The sequence below is a fragment of the Pseudophryne corroboree genome, chromosome 3 (assembly GCF_028390025.1).
Source record: "Pseudophryne corroboree isolate aPseCor3 chromosome 3, aPseCor3.hap2, whole genome shotgun sequence".
NCBI lineage: Eukaryota > Metazoa > Chordata > Amphibia > Anura > Myobatrachidae > Pseudophryne > Pseudophryne corroboree.
In genome coordinates this window covers 745314096-745337343 of record NC_086446.1, presented here as the reverse complement: position 1 = coordinate 745337343, position 23248 = coordinate 745314096, and the positions used below count along the sequence as shown (strand labels likewise).

At 47.9% G+C, this 23248-nt stretch overlaps 1 protein-coding gene across 5 annotated transcripts in view; it reads right to left on the bottom strand.

Annotated features, from left to right (window-relative positions):
* CRTAC1 (cartilage acidic protein 1) overlaps positions 1-23248 on the bottom strand; it is a 1057458-nt gene that overhangs the window by 569249 nt on the left and 464961 nt on the right. The gene's annotated exons all lie outside the window — the stretch shown is intronic.

Here is a 23248-nt window from a genome sequence, read left to right as displayed (position 1 = left end):
GCCACATTTTTCCTAATGCTTCCATAGAGTGAAATGTCAGCCCTCTGATTGGTGGATACCTCCAGCCATCCTCCAATCAGCATGCTGGCTGCAGGCTGGGAGACAGGTAGAGAATGGTGTGACCACCACCAGCCCCTGCTAGAATTCTGGGTAACTGCTCAGTGTGCTTATACATTAAGATGGCCCTGGCGACTAAGATGCATTTTCATAAATAAAAAAAAATGGCGCACATCGCTAGCAGAGTTACACGGGACCTAGCGACTCATTCGTGCAATGCGTCTCACGCTGCGTGGCGTATTGAGGCTAGATGTATGAGGACACATATGTACAATGCCTTAGTTGGCCTTCATTAGCTCAACCCCCCCTAGTATATGAAGCCCCGCTGTTACAGAGGTGTAGAATATTCAGAGTACAGTATGTTCTTATGAATACAGACATCTTTGATGTAAAGAAAAAAAAACAACATTATCTGAATAAAACTTTTTATTGCGCTTACTGATAGAGGATAATTACAGAATGTTCTGCAATAGTGTTTAGAAGCAGAGCATTAGGTACTTTAAATGCAATCAGGTTCTTGGAGAATAAATAATTTATGAGCTGTACTGGCTACCTATCCGCAATGTCTTTTTTTATGGTTTCAGTTCTTAAAGAAGAATACAAACAAGCAGCGTGCAAAATACAGCTCATCTCTCTCCTCATAGGACAGGCGGCGGTGGCAAGTTGTCACGCACATTTGGATAGGGTGAGTCACCAGGCCTCTTACGTTTTACAGTTTAGAAGTATACAGTGCGCTAACAAATCTCAGAGGAAAGCAATTTATGTGTTTTGTTTTATTTTGCCACGTTTGCATTGTATACTAACAGTTATACGCCTGGTCAATCTCAACAGCAAGTGCTGGCTATTACTGAGGCTGTGCGTGCAACACTGTGTATGTGGGGAGGAGGGGTGGGGGGCAGGGACATACTAGGGTCCGAGGTTGCCCTGCTTACTTGAGTTGGGTAAGGGTTCAGTGTGAAAAGCCAGCGGTCGGGATGCCGCGTTCAGTATACTGACACCGGCATCTCAATCGTGGCAATGCCGACAAGGGTTCGGAGGGTACCCTAACCTCCCTCCCCTACCCCTACCCCTCCCACTCTGCAGCCTAACCCTAACCTCCCCCCTTAGTACCTAACCCTAACACATCCCTGGTGGTGCCTTACCCTAACCCCCACCCCTCTCCGCAGCCTAACCCTAACCTCCCCCACCCGGTACCGTAACCCCCCGCGTAGTGTGCCCAGGGCCGCCATCAAGGGGGTGCCCTGTGTACAGTTGTCCCGGGCCCGGCCACTCTGACAGAGTGGAGGGCCCGGGCTGCATACACAGCCACCCATGGATATACCCAGCGGCATCTGCCGCCGCCGTACCCACGGACCGCGGCTCCCCGTCCCTCCCCCCTCCCTCTGGTGCTCACCCCCGCTCCTGCTGATGTGAGAGGAGGAGAGCGCAGCCCTGCGCCTCTCCTGCCCCTCTGTGTCTTCAATTCAGCGCCGCCCATGAGCCAATCAGAGCTCTGCCTGTTTTTTCAGTCTTGGGCCCCACAATTTCTGGTGGCAGCCCTGAGTGTGCCTAAACCTAACTACCCCTCCCACATGCTAAACCTGCAGCGGCAGTGCATTCTTACCCTCGGTATCCTGACTATTGGGATATCGTCGTCGGGATCATGATCTCGGGATGTTGGTGTCGGTATTCTGGCAGCTGTTGGGATTTCGGTGTCGGAACTACGGCTGCCGGGATGCTGAATGCATACCATGGGTAATATGTGCCTACTCTTCCCAAATAGCTAGCAGACACGCAAAATTTGGGGTGGTCTCCCTGATTACTGTTAGAGTAGACCAGTTTCCAGATACCACCCAGGTCCCCATTGTGTAGCACTGAGCTGGTGCTGCAATGAGTAAATTTGCTTCAACACGACGAATTGTGTATTTTAGCCCTACCCCTTCCACACAGACCCCAGATCGCAGCATTGACACGTGATGGGGGCAGGACCTAAGTATGTAGGGAGACCCCTATAGTAGTCAGCAGCATCCCCTCTCTGGGCTTCTCAGAAACAAAAATTCGGCAGGTATGGTGCTGACCTGGTAAAGTACACCTGTCATTATGTATTGCTGAGATATACTTTATCGCTGGACCACTGCCACCAACGGTAACTTCACCCATATGCTTAAGGGGGCTGGAAAAAGGTACATAGTATAAATTTAATTTACTATTATTGAAAAACTAGAGAGATGTACATGGGGTTGGTGTCGATATATCGTTGCCAGTCATCCCACCGGTCAGAATCCCGACTGCTGCGCTCACCACACTGCGGGCAGGGTGGCGTGCGATATTCTCCCTCCAGGGGTGTCGTGGACACCCCAAGTGGGAGAAGAGGTGTCAGTATCCCGGCGGTCGGGACCCCGGCGCCAGTAAGCTGAGCGTCAGCATCCCGACAGCCAGGATATTGGATGCATCCCATATGTACATGAGGTCTCTACAGTGAAGGAAAAGAGACAGGTCCATTAGTAGGAAGGCAACATTTTAGGAGCCGTCTCCTATTTTCTGTGGTTGGTAAATATTGGTAAAATTATTTTCTCATACGTCCTAGAGGATGCTGGGGACTTTAAAAGGACCAAGGGGTATAGACGGATCCGCAGGAGCCTGGGCACACTATAAAGACTTAAACTGGGTGTGAACTGGCTCCTCCCTCTATGCTCCTCCTCCAGACCTCCGTTAGACTTTGTGCCCAGGAGTGATGGGTCACACACTAGGGAAGCTCTACTGAGTTTCTCTAAAAGACTTTATGTTAGGTTTTTTATTTTCAGGCAGACCTGCTGGCTCCCTGCAGCGTGGGAGTGAGGGGAGAGAAGCAGACCTACTTCTTCTTAGTTTAAAGGCTCTGCTTCTCGGCTACTGGACACCATTAGCTCCAGAGGGTTCGATCACTTGGTGCGCCTAGCTGCTTGTTCCCGGAGCCACGCCGTCACCCCCCTCACAGAAGCCAGAAGAAAGAAGCCGGGTGAGTATTAGAAGAACAGAAGACTTCAGTGACGGCAGAAGACTTCAGTAACGGAGGTACAGCGGTCGCGCTGCGATCCATGCTCCCACACACCAATGGCACTCACAGGGTGCAGGGCGCTGGGGGGGGGGGGAGCGCCCTGGGCAGCATATTACAGTTCGGGGTTTCTGGGCTGTGAGAGGTCACCCTGGCGGCTCCGTGTCCCGGACCGCCGCCAGCATGTTGTAGCGCACTACGCACCATTTTTTCCCCGCCGCTGGCTCCCACAGGTGCAGGGCGCTGGGGGGGGGAGCGCCCTGGGCAGCATATTACAGTTAATTGTGGGGCTGTAAAAGGTTAAACTGGCGGTGCCGGGGCTCCGTGTCCTGGACCCCCGCCAGCATGTTGTAGCGCACTACGCGCCATTTTTTCCCCGCCGCCGGCTCCCACGGGTGCAGGGCGCTGGGGGGGGGAGCCCTGGGCAGCATATTACAGTTAATTGTGGGGCTGTAAAAGGTTAAACTGGCGGTGCCGGGGCTTCCGTGTCGCGGACCCCCGCCAGCATGTTGTAGCGCACTGCGCGCCATTTCTCCCCCGCCGCCGGCTCCATGGGTGCAGGGCGCCGGGAGGGGCGCCCTGGGCTGCATATATAGTGTGTAGCTATTAGTCCCCGGTGCTGCACGCGATACCGCCACTCATAGAGGCGGTCGCGCGCCGCGCCGATGCTCCCACACACCAACGTTTTACTTGGGGGCAGGGCGCAGGGGGGGCGCCCTGAACGGCAGTTTTCAATGATATATAGTGTATTTACACTATGGGGGTAATTCCAAGTTGATCGCAGCAGGAAATTTGTTAGCAGTTGGGCAAAACCATGTGCACTGCAGGGGAGGCAGATGTAACATGTGCAGAGAGAGTTAGATTTGGGTGGGTTATTTTGTTTCTGTGCAGGCCAGGGTAAATACTCGCTGCTTTATTTTTACACTGCAATTTAGATTGCAGATTGAACACACCCCACCCAAATCTAACTCTCTCTGCACATGTTATATCTGCCTCCCCTGCAGTGCACATGGTTTTGCCCAACTGCTAAAAAATTTCCTGCTGCGATCAACTTGGAATTACCCCCTATATACATGTCCAGACTGTATATTTCAGATAAGGGGCGAGAGCGCGCTGGGAAGAGGCGGAGCTTAGTCCTCACAACGGAGTCAGCGCCATTTTCCTCAGATCCCTGCCAGGACTTGCTGTATAGTAAGATGGAGGGGGGGCACAGTGTTTTTAATGCTATATGGGTGTCATATAGCATTATGGGGCAGATGTATTACTATTAACCCGGAGAAGGCATAAGGAAGTGATAAACCAGTGATATATGCAAGATGATAAAGGCACCAGCCAATCAGATCCTAACTGTTAATTTACATATTGGAGCTGATTGGCTGGTGCCTTTATCACCTTGCACATATCACTGGTTTATCACTTCCTTATGCCTTCTCCAGGTTAATACATCTGCCCCTATGTTTGATAATGGATGCATAATCCTTGTTGTTGTAATACATAAATTCACTGTTTCCCTGTTTGTTTACCCACTATCGGTTAGTCGACATATGTCGACGGGTGTGAGGGCTTCGTCACGAGCTGTTGTGGGGATAACGGTCGGCTGTGCCTACGCATGGCGGTACTTGATTCGGAAAATTAAGTATTAGCAAGTTGGTGTTTGTGTGCTTAAAACAGTTAACATGTTAGGGAAGTCACAGTAGTTTGTGGATGCCCTGTCGGCATCAACGGTATTTCCTTGTTAAAAAATTATCAGGCTGTTATTGCCTTGTACCTGTATATATATGTATATTTATAGGTATATGTGGGGGGAGTCTTATCAAATTTGTATTTGTATGCTTCCCTCAGACCCCTCGGGGTTCCAAGTTTATTATTATTTTTTGCCCGCTTACTATTCCTTGCTGTCGACATTTACTAAGTTTCTGTCGACCATAGCGTTCCTGGTAGATCCACATCGAGGTCGTGTCAGTACATGATCATACACATTCACAACACATTACCATCACTAGGGACCTGACAGGTCGGGACAATCCACTTGCGTATAGGTTATATCTATATGTATATATATGTAGATATAGGTTTATATATGCATGATTAGGATATATGTGTTTTATTGTGTATTGCAGGATGTATGTCAATTAATGCTGAAATAATGGTATTCTTATCATGTGCTGGTTGCTCTGTTGATTAAGCTCTAGATTGGCCGTGACGAGTTGGTTTTCGATCCTCTCAAGGAGTCCGAATATTATTCTCTTCCTGACGCGGAAAAAACTTTATGACAGTCAACTCCTGGTCGACGCAGAGCCCGGTCGCAAAGGATCATACACAGGCAGCTAAGTGAAATTTTATTTCTATGCTTTGACCTTATTTGCACTGTATGCACATGAGGGAGTGTTGTATTCGGGTAGGCATCCGATAGAATTACCCTACCCAGAGTGGGTAAGCTTGCTGATGTTGATTCTACCTTATAACATTACAGCAGGCTACCACGTGGCAACAGGAGGTGTGACCGGAAAAATGCTGAGAATGTCTCCGAGTGATACTGGAGGGAGGTATACAGCTGTTTGGTGTGACCTCTCTTCAGTCAATCTCGGCGGATACCACTGGTAAGTCTAACTTCGTGAGTTAGCCTCCTTCACAACGGTTGGTGACGCATTCTTTTGTGGGATGCAGTCGTTTTATCCGGTTCGATACCGTTCTTTTTTCCTTTTCTGTGCAGACAGGGGAAGGTGAAAAGGTAAGTGTTCTGCAGCCTTGTTAGGTTCGCAGAAGTGGATGTCATTTTCTGTTTCCACTACATCCACCACTTGTCGCTGAGTCTATCTGGCTGGTCCCCACTCCGGTGACCACTTGTCTACTAATTTTCAGTTAGTCCAGGAATAGACTAGGACCTGTGAGTTATTTATAGAATCCAAAGGGGGACATTCTGAGTTACGGTTGTTTCCCCTTACTGTTTTTTCTAATAGATCTTGCCGTTCCCCTCTGGAAAGGGGAGGTAGTACGCGACGCCATACAGAGGTGCATCAGGTTCAGGACATTGTCTGGTTGTCCCTGTATAAGGGTGCAAATCGTTGTTTCTCTCTGACTGTTCTTCGACACAGGGATTGGCTGTTGTTCCCAACGACGTAGAGGTCGAAAGTGGGTTTCAGAGTAGAAACTGACCGGTTAAGGTTCGGTGTGTTTCCTGTGGAAAGAGGTCTGAGGATCCAGAGTTGGATCGGCTTTGCTGTGACACCTCATCAATATGTTCCGTTAATAAAACAGATGGGTGCGGCCTAAGAGGCCTTTTTCGGTGAGCAGGTCTAATTCCAGAGTGGTTTTCAAGGGACCAGTTGGAAATGGGGTCCGGGTCTCACCTGCGCATGCACCGGAATATAATCCTAACGGCCAGGACATCGCTCCTGTGGTGTCTACTCGGTTCTCTCCTTCTAGAGGAATGAAGGTTCGGGATCCAGGTTTAGATCCTGGTGTCCGTGCATACAGATCTCCGAAGCTGGGGAGCAGTCCTTTGCAAGGGACGTATTTCCAGAGGATAAGGTCAAGTTGGGATACTTGTCTGCTATAAGCTTTCTTGAATTTCGAGCTATTTTCGACTAACGTGTTCTTTGTGTTCTGCCCGTGTTAGTTCTGCCAGACGACTTGTCAGCAGTGGCGTAAGTAAGCCGCTATGGCGGAACAAGGAGCAAAGCGGCAATGGCGGAAGATACACAGTTTGCAGTTGAGTGGGAAGTCTGATAAACGCTTTATTAGCAGTCTTCGTTCCGGAGGTAAACGACGGAGAAATAGATTTCCTCTGCTGACGCGATATCCAGCCGGGAAAAATTCAGTCATCATCGAGAAGCTTTCCCAGACGTGACAAGTCTTTGAGGAGTGTCGCAATTGGACAGGTTGGCATCTCGCCTCAACGAGAGGCCTCAGGGAGATTGTTCCAGGTCAAGGGACACTCAAGATATAGCAGTGGACATCCTCGTGACACCGTGGGTGTTTTTAGTCGGTCTATGTGGCCTCTCCGTTTTCACTTTTCTGACGGTGGTAAGCGTAAGATGATCAAAGGTTCCGGTGATCCTCTTGAATCCGGTCTAGCCAGCGAGGGTTGGCTATCCAGTTTTCCATGGTTTACTCATAGAAGATTACTGCCCTCTTCCTCTAAGTGAGGTAATGTTACAACAAGATCAGGGCGTGTATCATGACTTACCGCGGCTGCGTCTGACGGCGGAGCGGTTGAATGCCATATCCTAAGCCGAACGGGTGTTCCCAGTGAAGTCGTTTCCTCAATTCTTCAGGCTAGGAAAGAACTAACGGCAAAGCGTTACCACTGTAGTTGGAGTAATTATGTGTCTCGGTGTGTATCCAGGAAGGCTCCTATGGAAGACTTTCAGCTAGGTCGTGCTTATCCATACTTTACAAGCCGGTGTGGATGCAAGCCTAATAAGCTTCTTTACAAAATTTCTCTCTTGGAAAGTGGTCATGCTATTGGCTTTGACGTCCGCAAGGCGGGTGTCGGAAGTGGTGGTTTTGTCTCACAAGAGCCTTGTTTGATCTTTCAGGTGGATAGAGCGGAATTGAGTACTCGGTTGGTAGTTCTACCAAGAGTGGTTTCTGTGTTTCGCAGAAATCGGCCTATTTTGATGCCGGTGGTCACTTAGGCATTAGCTGATTCAAATTCCCTCGATCTAGCCAGGGTTTTGAGTATGTAGGTCGCCAATTTGGCTCAGTTTGGAGAAACAGAGGCTATGTTTGTCTGGTATGTTCCCAGCATGGTTTGGGAGACTGCGTTATGCAGTCTGTTACACGCAGAATCTGTGATGCGGTTTGGCATGTTCGTTCTACGGCTGGATTGCCGTCACCGAAGTCGGTGGAGGTCCATTCTTTTGGGAAGATGTGCTTTTCTTGGGCGGATGCCCGAGGAGTCTCGGCGGTTCAACTTTGCCGAGCGGATTCTTGGTCAGGATCAAACGCTTTTGCTATGCTCTACAAGTTTGATACCCTGATTTTTGGGGACCTTTTGTTTGCTCATTCGGTGCTGCAGAGTCGTCCGTACTCTCCCGCCCGTTTTGGAGCTTTGGTATAAACCCCATGGTCCTTTTGGAGTCCCCAGCATACTCTAGGACGTATGAGAAAATAGGATTTTAGTACCTACCGGTAAATCCTTTTCTCTTAGTCCGTAGAGGATGCTGGGCGCCCGTCCCAGTGCGTACTGTGTCTGCAGTTATTGCTTTTGGTTACACCCTGGTGGTGTGTCTTCTCTGTCAGGCGGTTGCTACCGTTGTTCATGCCATGGCATGCGGGGTCTTATTTTTGCTTATGTGGACACACGGTTTGTGTTACATATTCTCTCAGCATGTGGCTGTGTTTTGTTCATGCCGTTGGCTGGTATTCTACTGAATGCCACGTTCTACGGTATGTTTGAGGTGTGAGCTGGTATGACACTCACCGTGTTTATAACAATAAATTCTTTCCTCGAAATGTCCATCTCTCCTGGGCACAGTTTTCTAACTGAGGTCTGGAGGAGGGGCATAGAGGGAGGAGCCAGTTCACACCCAGTTTAAGTCTTTATAGTGTGCCCAGGCTCCTGCGGATCCGTCTATACCCCTTGGTCCTTTTGGAGTCCCCAGCATCCTCTACGGACTAAGAGAAAAGGATTTACCGGTAGGAACTAAAATCCTATTTTCTCGAGCGATGCGTCTTTGCACCTTGCACTTGGAAGCTCTATTAATTGGAGTCCATTAATGATCAATCCAGTAGGAGTAGAGGTGGAACCAGAGCCGGCCCTAACCAATATGATGCCCTAGGCAAGATTTTGGCTGGTGCCCCCTAGCACCGCCGCTAGTTCTGCAGGAGATGCCTGGCATGAGTCAGCTGGCAGCTCTGCTAACGTCAGGCGCCTTTTGTTTAGGAAAATGCATCTTATCTGCATTACTATGTGGCTAGGATGCACAAGCAGCTTCTGCTGATTAAATTGATATGCAGCATGCCTATATTCTGTGTGCGACTGCAGCTGTATCTGCTTACGAAATGCTACATTACAGTGATTTCCAGGAATACACAGCAACGTAGCATTTTGTATGCAGATACAGCCGCAGTCACACACAGAATTATAGGCATGCCGCATATCATTTTAATCATCAGAAGCTGCTGGTGCCACTAAGCATACCAAATGCCCTAGGCATTTGCCTAGTTTGCCTATGCCTAAGGCCGGCTCTGGGTGGAACACCCCACCCCCCTCAATTCATTTGAAACCCACTACAGCAGCAGATACAATTGATCTTGTACCTTTGAAAAATAAAAATAAATGCAAACACAAGTATCCATGCTACTCTGAAAGGGATGATCCGCCGAGCCCCACTATAAATAGATACAAAATGTAACAGTCACTTGCAGAGGCAACATCATTCTCAAGTAATCAAGCACATACTGTACTGTGGCTAAAGCTAAAAATGCATAAATTGACTATTAAGTATTAAAAATCGTTTGGTCATGAAGTTGTTAAAAAAATTAATTAAAAAAAATAAGCAAATTGTTTTCCATAAACTTTCGATGCTAAACAAATAGATATTACGCACTTAGGGAACCATTATGATGAGGACGGCAGAAGTCTCTTATTCCTCATTTATATGCACTGTAATATTGATTTTTCACAGAACTGAAAATTGGAAGGAAAAAAAATAAAAGTATCTCGCTCCTAAATAAAAAAAAATTATACGAGGGCATGAAAAGAAAAACAAAATCCCATGATTGACAGGTTTACAACTAATTTGGTAGCAGAACACAAGGCGCACAAATCTTCCTGTAACCCGTACAGCGCACATTACCTTATACCTCATGCTGCCAGGTGAAAAATATTGTATCTTAAGAATCTAATTAAGCAGCACAAAAAAAAAACAACTGAATATTGATCCCAGCGAAAATTTGCTTCTAAAGAAGTCTATAAATGGAGCACTCTTCCTGAGGAAAATGACCATATTAACCTTTACAGTATCACCTTTCCACTTCTACTAGTAACTTGCAGGTAATTAGTGTAATAACCTGCCTATAGAGGATTGCTAACCTATTAACGTCCATATATCTAACAAAAGATACGTAAAGGTGTGTCCTCATACACCCAATACCAAATGCCAGGTCTCTATTTAAAAGCCTCAGAGGTGGTGGGAGGGGTGCCAATCCAGAATGAAGGCGTCTCAAGCCTTCAGATGTGCATATAGTGTATACATACACATAATATTGAATATATTCCGCAGGGCTGCTACTAGACAATATGGCTACCAGTACAAACAGTAAAAAAAATGCCCCCCCCCCTCCCCCCCACCCACAATAGACATTCACAAATACGCTCCCCCCTCCCAAATGCACGCACTTTCGGCACCATGTGCTCCTGGCGAGGGGTGTGGCATCATTAAAATGGGTGTGGTCTTGCTTAAGTGGAAGTGTCCTCGCAGGAAAAGACTAGCTTACAACCCTGTGTAATCCTGCACCAACAGACCTCGAACACCACAGGAAAGAAATAAGCCCTACACACACAGTAATGCCCCTTGCACAATATCATACCGCACACTGCAATTCCCGTGATACATTATGCCCTACAGTAAGGCTTCTAATTACTTTTAAATTACCTGCTTGTTGCCAGGGGTTTCAAGCTCTAGGTTCCATGCTCGTTTCCAGGGGTTCCATGCTCATTGCCAGGGGTTTCATGCTCTGGCTCTAGATGTCATGTTCGTTCCCAGGGGTGTGTAATGCTTGTTGCCAAGGGTTTCATGCACTGGCTCTGGGTGTCATGCTCATTCCCAGGAAATGTGTAATGCTCATTGCCAGGGGTAATACTCGTTGCCGGGGGTGTATACTGTGATTGGTGGGCAGTCTCATAATATTGGCCACTTTTATGCCAAAAACCTCCGATATGATGTATAATTAAACTGTAATGGGAGTGGCCTCATCATGGATGTGTACCACCCAAAATGTGAAAAAGCAGCATGCCTGCATGCTGCACAGACAGGGGGTGCCAAATCGGCCTATTTAGTGCTATGAGAGTAAAATAATACATGGACACGTGTACTGACAATCCATTCACAGCAGTAGCCACTGGTCCATATATTGCACTGATGAGTTCTAACAAGACAGAAATAGCTGCCTGTCTCGCTAACAGGGTCAAGGGGGAAAGGATATGTATTTTTCAAACCACAATTCCTAGGGAGACATTTAATGCGTCATTGATTTTGTTGCATACCATGTGTTGTTTGTCATCAATCACGCAGTATAAGTCTTGTTATCATACCATCACCATCAGTTACAACACTATGGGCTCTATTTGTCAATCATAGAAAAGCCTATCTCTAGTGATAAATGGGTGTTTTTACCGTATAAAATGAGTCTCCTTATCTAACAGGATTGTAAGGTTAAATGTAACACTCCAGTACCAATTTTTTGCCCTGAGATAGCAATAGCTGGAAAGAAGATGTAAAAAAACCCACATTATTTAAGAAAATATTTTTTTTTCATACAAAATGTTGACAAAATGATGTTTAAATATTTTTTTACATTTTTTTTTTTTTTACAAGCCAAGTGTACTTATCTATCAGGGGAACTACAGTTTATTCCCCAAATAAGTATGGGGGGCCGTGATGCCTCCTGCTTCCAGTTAATGCGTGAAAATCATACCGCACTACATAAATAACAGCACAATGCACTTGCGAGTGTAATATTGATGGTCTGATAAATATTTTATTTGCAGGCCTCCGATATAAGAGCCATTACTGTCAAATGCAACTAAGCAGTTTCATCTGAAAAGCAGTGGAGCTTCGCCGAGAAAGGGATTAATGAAATACAATGTCTACTTGTATGACATCCATTAATTGTGGTTTGTGCGGGTTTTCATTTATTTCTTTTTCTATCATTACTATGTATTAAGCCAGACAGGCTAAAGGCAGGGCAGGACACTCCTTGTAACCAGTCTGCGCCCTCCCCTCACTCACGTACAATGACCACTGAGGATTTTGTAACTACTGTAGTTATGCAGTGTCAGCAACATACTGAAGCTTTGTGGAGGATTGCTCTGAAAGCAGGTACCTGTGGGACACAGACCGGCTGTATTGCCCCACGGTTCAGACTAAGGGCATAATTCAAACCTGATCGCTTCTTTGCAAATTTGCAGAGGTTTGTGATCGGATAGTCGTCGCCCAGACAGAGTGAAAGTCCGCCCCATGCAAGTCTGCCTACGCCAGACAAAAACCTTTGCAAACGCCGGCCAGCTGCAAATCCGTTTGCAACTCACTCACCATTGAATGATTATGTGTATTCAATACACTGCATCACATGCAGGAGATTCATTGTGCAGAGTATAGAGGGGAAAAGAAAACTGCAAAAAGGTCGAGAAACACAGTAAGCAGGAGTCTGCCTATGTGAAGTGGGGCATTATGTGGCATGATGTAAACTGAGGCACTGTGTGGCATAGTTTGAATAGAGGCACTGAGTGATGTAATGTGAACTGCTGGAATGCTATAATGTGGCATGTGAATTGGGGGCACTACAATGTGGCATAATATAAACTAGGGCCATTACAATGTGGCATATTATAAAATGAGGAACTACAATGTAGTATAATGTGAATTGGAGACACTGTAGCTTAATGTGAACTGGGAGCACTGTGTGCATAATGTGAACTGGGGGCAATGTGTGGCATAATGTGACCTGGGGGCACTGTGTGACATAATGTGACCTGGGGGCAAAGTGTTGCACAATGTGACCTGTGGGCACTATGTGGCATAATGTGACCTGGGGGCACAGTGTGGCACAATGTGTCCTGGGGCACTGTGTGACAGAGTGTAGCCTGGGGTCACTGTGTGACATGTGACCTGGGGTCACTGTGTGACATAGTCTGACCTGGGGTCACTGTGTGACATAATGTGACCTAGGGGCACTGTGTGGCATAATGTGAACAGGGAGCACTGTATGTCATAATGTGAACTGTGGACTGTGACATAATGTAAACCCGTGTGGCATAATGTGATTAAGGACACTGTGTGGCATAATGTGATCTGTGGGTACTGAGTAGCATGATGGGAGCACTGTATGCATAATGTGAACTGGGGGCAATGTGTGGCATAATGTGACCTGGGGGCACAGTGTGGCATAATGTGTCCTGGGGGCACAGTGTGGCATAATTGTGATCTGGGGGCACTGTGTGACATAATGTGACCTGGGGGCTAAGTGTGGCACAATGTGACCTGTGGGCACTATGTGGCAAAATGTGACCTGGAGGCACAGTGTGGCACAATGTGTCCTGGGGCACTGTGTGAAATAATGTGACCTGGGGTCACTGTGTGACATAATGTGACCTATGGGCACTGTGTGGCATAATGTGAACAGGGAGCACTGTATGTCATAATGTGGACTGTGACATAATGTAAACCCGTGTGGGATAATGTGACCTAAGGACACGGGGGGTCATTCCGAGTTGTTCGCTCGCAAGCTGCTTTTAGCAGCTTTGCACACGCTAAGCCACCGCCTACTGGGAGTGAATCTTAGCTTATCAAAATTGCGAACGAAAGATTAGCAAAATAGCGAATAGACCCTTCTTAGCAGTTTCTGAGTAGCTCCACACTTACTCGGCATCTGCGATCAGTTCAGTGCTTGTCGTTCCTGGTTTGACGTCACAAACACACCCAGCGTTCGCCCAGACACTCCTCCGTTTCTCCAGCCACTCCCGCGTTTTTCCCAGAAACGGTAGCGTTTTTTCGCACACACCCATAAAACGGCCTGTTTCCGCCCAGAAACACCCACTTCCTGTCAATCACATTACGATCACCAGAACGAAGAAAAAAACTCGTAATGCCGTGAGTAAAATACCTAACAGCATAGCAAATTTACTTGGCGCAGTCGCACTGCGGACATTGCGCATGCGCATTAGCGACTAATCGCTCCATTGCGAGAAAAAAATAACGAGCGAACAACTCAGAATGACCCCCGCTGTGTGGCATAATGTGAACAGGGAGCACTGTATGTCATAATGTGAACTGTGGACTGTGCCATAATGTAAACTGTGTGGGATAATGTTACCTAAGGACACTGTGTGGCATAATGTGACCTGGGGGGCACTGAGTAGCATGATGTGAATATTGAACACTACATTGTAGCATAAAATGAAAGAACTAGGACACTATTATTTGGCATAAAATGGTCTAGAGCAATACTATGTGGTGTAAATTAACTAGGGCACAGTTATAAAACATAAAATGACCATCTGCCGTGGAGAGAGGTATCTCTCTGGTTATACACCTACAGCAATACTAGCCAGCAGAGTTAAGGTTCAGCTTATTGACTCGCTGGGCCACTCTGAGGGGATTTACACACACAAGAACCTGCTAGCCGGATCACACATTAGGGGTCATTAAGGTGCGATTGTTTGTGCGCTATCATGCTCAAAGTACTGATGTTCTGGGCGCACGTGAATGGGGGAGCTGGGTGGGGGCAGCGATGGCCTCCATTTGTGAAAACGGAGGTGTGTTGCCAGCCGTTTAGGGGAAGGGAAGCGGTCAGGGATCCGTCGTAGGATGGAGATTTCCTGTCCCCTGTGACAGGCTACAATCTAAATGCTTCTCTCTATAAAAAGAAACACAGTATGCTTTACTCTCTCACACAGTCCCACAGATTGCCGGGCAAACACTATTTTGCAGGCATTGGGCCAGTGAAAAGCATATTTCATAAACCAATATTAAACAACTGGACAGGGTTTAGACATCTCTGTAATCATAAAGGAGGAGAACAGACAACACTAGCGAGCGATACTAAGGCATCCGCCAACATCTCACGTACAGCTGTGTGTCTGCGCATACAAATGTGCCACACTATTTAGTAAGATACATTTATTAGTGTAGCAATGACAAAACAAGCCATGCGGTTTACTGACCTCGGCCTTCTCATAGACCTAATGAAGGGAAAACAGGCTCTCCAGAAAACGGGTCAATAGTGCAATAAAAGTACCAGAGCACTTACCCAGAATCTTGCTGTTAGACATGACTGTATCGCCCATCGTGCTGAATGGTGTGTCAGACACTGCATACAGATGGCCTTCCACAAGCTGCTGCACCAATGGAATTGGTGTCATGGTCAAATTGCGCCAGACAGTGGCGTTCGGCACACAACAGACCAAGCGCCATGCATCTCGCCAAAGGCTATTTTTTTTAAAGTATGCATCTTATTCGCATCACTAATGTCACAAACGTACAATGCACGTGAACCCTGACTAATGGCACTGGCATTTCATTTACATATTTGTGCAATTTAGTCGCTAATCGGGGTATAAAAAATAAATAAAAAAAGTTTCAATATGAGCGAGCCGCGCCAAGCCTCGCGCCTCGCATTCCACTTTATACCAATTCCTATGTGATGAAAGTACTAATCTAATTGGCCTGGTACACTGTAAGCGACTTTGTATGCGGCTACGATGCGAATGACACACAACATTCAGGAACAAGTACGAACTACATGTGGTGGAGCATATACATGTGGGCAGCACGGATGGTGTAATGGTTAGCATTACTGCCTCACAGCACTGAGGTCATGGGTTTGGTCCCCACCATCAGGGGTGTAGCGAGGGTGGCTCCGGGTGCCGAAAAAATTTAGAGGGCACACTGCTGCTTGCCACTCCCCCTTCCCGCAGGCCACTGTACTGGCAGCTGCAGAGCAGGAGGAGGAGAAGCAGAGGGGCGCACACTGACTTGGAGACTAGGAAGGGAACAGGGCAGGAGACGCTGACAGCTGGAACATGCCGGAGCTTTGCTCACCCTCTTTATTTGTCTCACTCAAGCCTTCGGCACACACTGGCCCTATTTTAAACATTCACTGGCGTAACTACTGCCCCCGCAGACCCCGCCGTGGCTTGGGGGCGCCGCCACATTGATTGACAAGCAGCTTGGTCTGGCTCTGGCAGCCTGGCTGACAGATAGATTGGCCAGCCAATTAGACCGAGGTGAGGGTGGAGCTTTAGGTGAGTGGCAGACAGCTTTGTGTATGACAATGTGACTGAGGGAGGGACAGGTTAGGTGTGTATGCCCCCCGCCCCGGTACGTGGCAAGGCACGGACTCACCACGGAGACCGAGGAGGAGAGACTTGTCTGGCACAGTGGAGACGGAGGCGGAGGCTGTTTGTGCAGGGACCGGGTCCTCGTCCTCTGAGTCCTGCCGCAACTTACATTGCCTGCCTCCCTCTTGGTGAGTGTGCGCGCCGCTCCGCAGGCTTTGTCAGTCAGGGCACAGTGACACTGGGCAGGGTGAGCTGCGCTGCGGCCTAGTCTGGTCCGTCCCACGAGACCCGCCGCCTGGGAAGACATCGCCGCCTGCTTGGTGAGTGACTGTAAGTTGTAACCTGATCCGAGCTGAGGATCATCTGATTCTGAGCTGCAGTCTGCTGCTGCCGCGGGCCGCCTGTCCTGGGAATACATTCCCGCCGACCGGCCCGTCGTTGCCCGCACTTGGCGTGTTTTAGTTAGTCAGAGATGCCTGGTTGGTGGCTGGTGCGGAGGCTGTCAGGGGGGGTACCCGCCGGGGTCTCACTGCTAAACAAATACAGACTGATTTATTTACGCTAGTCAGTCGGTCTGTGTGTAATATGCAGTCGCCGGCCACGCGGAGCAGGAGTTCAGTTCCATACTGTTTGTGTGTGCAGTGCAGTGCAATGCATGTGCTGCACATGCCTTGCACTGCACACACAAACAGTATGGAACTCCTGCTACACGTGGCCGGCGACTGGGACACGCAGGCACTGGTTTAGAACAGTTTTACATTGCTGGGGGTGATCCTGGGATTCACGGGCATTGCGGTACGTGTCACAGGCATTACGGTGTGTGGTATATTATATCACGGGCATTGGGGTATGTGGTATAATGTCTCAGGGGCATTGCAGTGTGTGGCATAATGTATAACGGGCATTGTGGTGTGTGGCATAGGGTATAACGGGCATTGCGGTACATGTCACAGGCATTACGGTGTGTGGTATACTATATCACGGGCATTGTGGTATGTGGTATAATGTATCACGGACATTGCAGTGTGTGTCATAATGTGTCACAGACATTGTATGTGCTATAATGTATCAGGGGCATTGCAGTGTGTAGCATAATGTATAACGGGCATTGCAATTCCTGTCATAATGTGTCACAGGCATTACGGTGTGTTTCATAATGTGTCGGGGGCATTATGGTGTGTGGCATAATGTCTAAGGGCCATTGCAGTATGTGGCATAATGTATACTGGGCATTACTATAAGGAGGAAAAATGACAAATAATGTAAGGGGCATGAATCAGGATTATTTTTCTTTCCTGTGGTGGCTAACGTCTCAGCGTGCAGGTTGCAAAACTGGGGTATAAGGTAGTCTTTCCCTGCAATGCCACGCTCCTTTATGCAAAGCCACGCCCATTTCAGCAAGGCCACGCACCTTTTTGCGGCGCACGCGCCTTCGGCGCGCGCAGATTCATCGCTTTGCTAGTGACAATTATGGTAGGGGGGGGGGGGGGGGGCGCCAGAGAATTTTTTGGCTTGGGGGAGGAAAATTTCTAGTTACGCCACTGGAGGGGCACCAGAAGGAAACTTTCGCCCTAAGCTCCGCAAGGTCTAGAACCAGCCCTGTCACCAATTTAGGATTTTTAATTATTGTTTCTTTTCATATGTAACATACCACCACATGTTGCCTAGGCCCCCAATTCATTACAGGGGAGGGGGGGGCGCCAAAACATACCCTTGCTCCGGGCACCATGGCGCCTAGCTACACCTCTGCCCACCATGGCCCTAACTGTGTCTACATAATTAGACCCCGCCCCAGTCACGGTAGATCCCGAGAATCACAGGTCCTTCGAGAAAGGGGCAGGGCTAATTTGCATAATTCTAGCCCCCACCGCCCTCCATATGGACCCTGTAGTTTTCAGCATTTTCTCGCTATCCTACCCGCTTCACTAGGGAGCGGGTTTGATGCGGGAGGAGTACACTCTCTTTCGGGGGTGCAGGGGACTACCCATAAAATGGGAGTCTCCCGTGACTTCTATGAGAGTAGGTAACTCTGGGGATAAGGCACACATGATTTATAGGGAATTGCAATACTAACAAGAGATTTCAACATTAAGAGGTACGCACAGTCGCACACTATGGTGTTCTTATTGCTATTATTGAACTACAACTATCAGCATGCTTTTTAGAAAAAAAATGGAAAAAACTGTTACTCAGATAATGGGGATAATTCAGACCTGATCTCTGGGCTGCGTTTTCGCTGCCCTGCGATCAGATAGTCGCCGCCTACAGGGGGAGGGTGAATACGCTGTGCAAGTGTGCGATCGCATGTGTAGCAGAGCTGTACAAACTGATTTTGTGCAGTCTCTGCTCAGCCCAGGACTTACTCACCTGCTGCGATTGCTTCTTGCTGATCGAGGCCGGAGCTGACGTCAGACACCCTCCCTTCAAACGCTTTGACACGCCTGCGTTGATCCGGACACTCCCTGGAAACGGGCAGTTGCCACCCACAAACGCCCTCTTCCTGTCAATATCCTTGCGAAGGCACGTGCGATAGGATTTATCGCACCATCCCGTCGCTGATCGGCGATCCCCGTTGCTGCAGTTCATCACGCCTGCACATTGCGGTGCATACGCAGTTTAGATCTGAACGCAGGCTGTGCGAAAACGCAGAACTGTGATCAAGTCTGAATTATCCCCAATGTCCTCAATCTGTAAGTAATAAAGTATATTGGGGGAGATTTATCAAAGCTTGGGGAGAGCTAATTTGGGGAGAGCTAAAGAACCAACCAACCAGCTCCTAACTGTCAAGTTACAGGCTACGGGGTCTATGGGGTCTATTTACTAAGCCTTGAACAGAGATAAAGTGGATGGAGATAAAGTACCAGCCAATCAGCTCCTAACTGACGTCACAGGCTGGGTTTGAAAAATGGCACTTAGGAGCTGATTGGCTGATACTTTATCTCCACCCATGGCTTAGTAAATAGACCCCTATGTTTGAAAAATGACAGGAGCTGATTGGTTGGTACTTCATCTCACTCCACTCTATCATAAAACTTGAGACATTCAAATATCTATGTGAATGCAAGAAATAAAGTAGGTGGGATCAAGTTTAGACAGGGAATGACCTACTGTATAACATTCAGCCAAGTCACTTTTGGTAGTGTAAGGGAGACTAAGGGGCCTATTTATCATCATCCGCATCCAGGATGCGGATGAGAGGTGATAAAATCGCCCAAACTCGCACTGCGATAATTGATTACATCGCAGGGATGTATCAATTATCGCATGCAAGAACAGAGTTTGCGGTCAAGCTCTGTCCTGCGATGCCTCTTCGCAGCATCATTGGGATATTTTTCGTAAAACATACCCCGATGTCCTGCTGCGCATACGCCACCACAGCCATCACCGCTGCCGCCCGGTCGCCCCCCCTCGTTGCGACTACCCCCGCGCACCGCGGATTCCCCCCAGAAGATCAATATACTCGCCTGTCCAGGGAGCCGGTCCGCGCTGCTTGAGGAGGCTGCAGGGCACCGGGTCCTTCTCCTGCGCTGTGACCCCCAGTGCTGTAAAGCGCGCTGCCATTTTGCAGCGTCACTTTACTGCACCAGGGTCACAGCGCAGCATATGGGGGACCAAATGCCCGGCAGCGCTGAGCGGAGCAGCGGACACCGGCTCCCTGGACAGGTGAGTATGTTTTTTTACTTTTTTTTTACACTGTGATCAGCTTGTGTGGGGCAGAGAAATCTGGGAAAATGCCTCCCTATCGCAGTGCTGCCCTGTGATCTCGCCAGTCTGAGCAGGTGAGATTATCACAGGGCACACAGCTGTATTTTTTTTTTTTAGTAAATTTGGCCACCTCACATTGGCCCTCATTCCGAGTTGTTCGCTCGGTAATTTTCTTCGCATCGCAGCGATTTTCCGCTAATTGCGCATGCGCAATGTTCACACTGCGACTGCGCCAAGTATATTTGCTAAGAAGTTTGGTATTTTACTCACGGCATTACGAGGTTTTTTCTTCGTTCTGGTGATCGTAGTGTGATTGACAGGAAGTGGGTGTTTCTGGGCGGAAACTGGCCGTTTTATGGGAGTGTGTGAAAAAATGCTGCCGTTTCTGGGAAAAACGCGGGAGTGGCTGAAGAAACGGGGGAGTGTCTGGGCGAACGCTGGGGGTGTTTCTGACGTCAAACCAGGAACGACAAACACTGAACTGTTCGCACTGGAAGAGTAAGTCTCGAGCTACTCAGAAACTGCACAGAGAAGTCTTTTCGCAATATTGCGAATACTTCGTTCGCAATTCTGCTAAGCTAAGATACACTCCCAGAGGGCGGCGGCTTAGCGTGTGTACTGCTGCGAAAAGCGGCTAGCGAGCGAACAACTCGGAATGAGGGCCATTTCGCATTATAAGTATGGGGATTGCGATGTGGGTTACTAAAAAAAAAGTGAATTAAAGGGTTTGGAGCAGTTTTTCATGAAACCTGCACCAAATGCCCTTTAATACATTCAGGTAATACTAAAATAATGTGAAAATAATGTGAAATAATGTGAAAAAAACAGAAAACCCCCCTTTTCACATTATTTTAGTAAAAATAATGTTAATAAATAGACCCCTTAATATAAAAAGTAGCCCAGCAGGGCACTATACACTCCAAAGCATAAGGGTCAATAAATCATAATACTAAATTAATTATCCCATTTTTTTGTATTTTTTTTTTATTTAAAGTTTATTCTGTATGGGTTTTTCCACTGTCGGATCATTTATTGGTTCAGAAAAGTCCTCCTTTTACATTTAACTTCTCTGTTTTATGTATTAGGAATACTTCAGTGTGTACTGTATTTCTATTGCCTGAGAAACTACACACAAGTTCATTCTAAACACAACAACCCTCAACCCTGGCACACCAAATGCACCAGATATCTGCAAAAATGCTCACGTACTGCTAAGTGACACTGGAGGAAATCACGCTCTAAGGCAGACTTCCTCCATTTCAAACTTATGCTCTCATACTTCAGTGCTGCCCTTTCTCTTGCTAAACAGTCATACTTCAAGAACCTCATCTCCTCCCAGTCTTCCAACCCCCCCGGCGCCTCTTTGCCACTCTCAACTCACTCCTCTGCCCACCTCCACCTCGTCTCCCTTCCTCACTCTCTGCTCTTGACTTTGCCACTTACTTCACATCCAAAATTGACTCCATACGTCAGGACATCACATCACACCAGACCATCACTAACCAGCTTTCTCCCATCCCTTACCAACCCTCCCCATCCCTCCCACCAACTCTGACATCTTTCTCCCATGCATCTGGAGAGGAAGTCATGGCCCTCATTCGTTCCTGTCCCCTCACCACCTCCACACTTGATCCTATCCCCTACCGCCTCCTCCGCTACCTCTCTCCTTCTGCTTGTTCCCATCTTTCCCACCTTATCAATCTATCCCTCTCATCAGGCATTGTCCCCTCTGCCTTCAAGCATGCACTCATCTCTCCTATTCTTAAAAAACCTACCCTTGATTCAAACACGCTCTCCAACTACTGACCCATCTCTCTCCTCCCTTTTGCCTCCAAACTCCTTGAGCGTATTGTCAACAACCGCCTTACTTCCTTTCTTTCCTCACACTCACTGCTTGACCCATTCCAGTCTGGCTTCCGTCCTCTCCACTCCACTGAAACTGCCCTTACAAAAGTATGCAATGACCTCCATGCTGCTAAATCTAAGGGACACTACTCTATACTTATTCTACTTGATCTCTCTGCTGCTTTTGACACTGTGGACCATCCTCTCCTACTGCAAATTCTTCACTCCATTGGTCTGCGTGACACTGCCCTCTCTCGGTTGTCCTCCTACCTTTCTGACCGTTCTTTCTCTGTCTCCTCTCATGATTCCACCTCCCCCTCATTTCCACTAACTGTAGGGGTACCCCAAGGTTCTGTCCTTGGTCCTCTTCTCTTCTCTCTCTATACGTCCTCACTAGGTAAGCTCATTAGTTCTTTTGGTTTCCAATATCATCTCTATGCTGATGACACCCAAATCTATCTTTCCTCTCCAGACCTCTCACCTGCTCTCCTCACTCGTATCTCCAACTGTCTCTCTGCTACCACTTCCTGGATGTCCCAGCGCTTTCTTAAACTTAACATGTCTAAGACCGAGCTGATCATCTTCCCTCCCTCCCGCATAACCTCATCTCCTACAATCTCATTATCTATTGATGGCACTACTATCTCCTCTAGCCCCAAGTGCGCTGTCTTGGAGTAATCCTTGACTCCTCCCTCTCCTTCAAACCACACATTCAGCACCTCTCACAAACCTGCCATTTTCATCTAAAAAATATTTCCAGGATCAGACCCTTTCTGACCCAGGATGCTACTAATACTCTTATCCACTCACAGGTCATCTCCAGACTGGACTACTGTAATCTGCTCCTGATTGGCATTCCTGACAGATACCTCTCTCCACTCCAATCTATCCTCAATGCTGCTGCCCGGCTCATCTTCCTCACCAAACGCACTACGTCCACCTCTCCTCTCTTACTAGACCTTCACTGGCTCCCCTTCCCTTTCAGAATCCATTTCAAGCTTCTCACACTCGCTTACAAAGCCATCACCCACTCCTCTCCCATCTGCATCTCTGACCTTATCTCCCTTTACACTCCCACCCGTCCTCTTCGCTCTGCTAATGCACGCCAACTCTCCTGTCTTCTGATTACTTCCTCCCACTCCTACCTTCAAGATTTTTCACTTGCTGCACCACTTCTCTGGAATTCCCTACCTCTCCCCCTCAGACTCTCCACCTCTCTACAAAACTTCAAACGGGCTCTCAAGACCCACTTCTTCACCAAACCCAGCCAACTCTCCTCCTAACCCTCTGTTCTACGCTCTCTATGTACCCCATCTGTGTCACCCCTGTCTGTCTACCCCTCCCCTTTAGAATGTAAGCTCTCACGAGCAGGGCCCTCTTCCCTCATGTGCTTATCCTTTTTTACTTTAATAATCTTCAACTGCACCAACTCCAGCAGTCTTCTGCCACCTGATACTTATTCCAGTGTCATCTGCTGATGTAGCTATGTTCATTTACCCTGTACTTGTCCTATACTGTCATCAACTGTAAGTTGCTGTTTTCCTGTTTGATTATTTGTTTATGTACTCTGTGATTGGGCGCTGCGGAACCCTTGTGGCGCCATATAAATAAAGGATAAT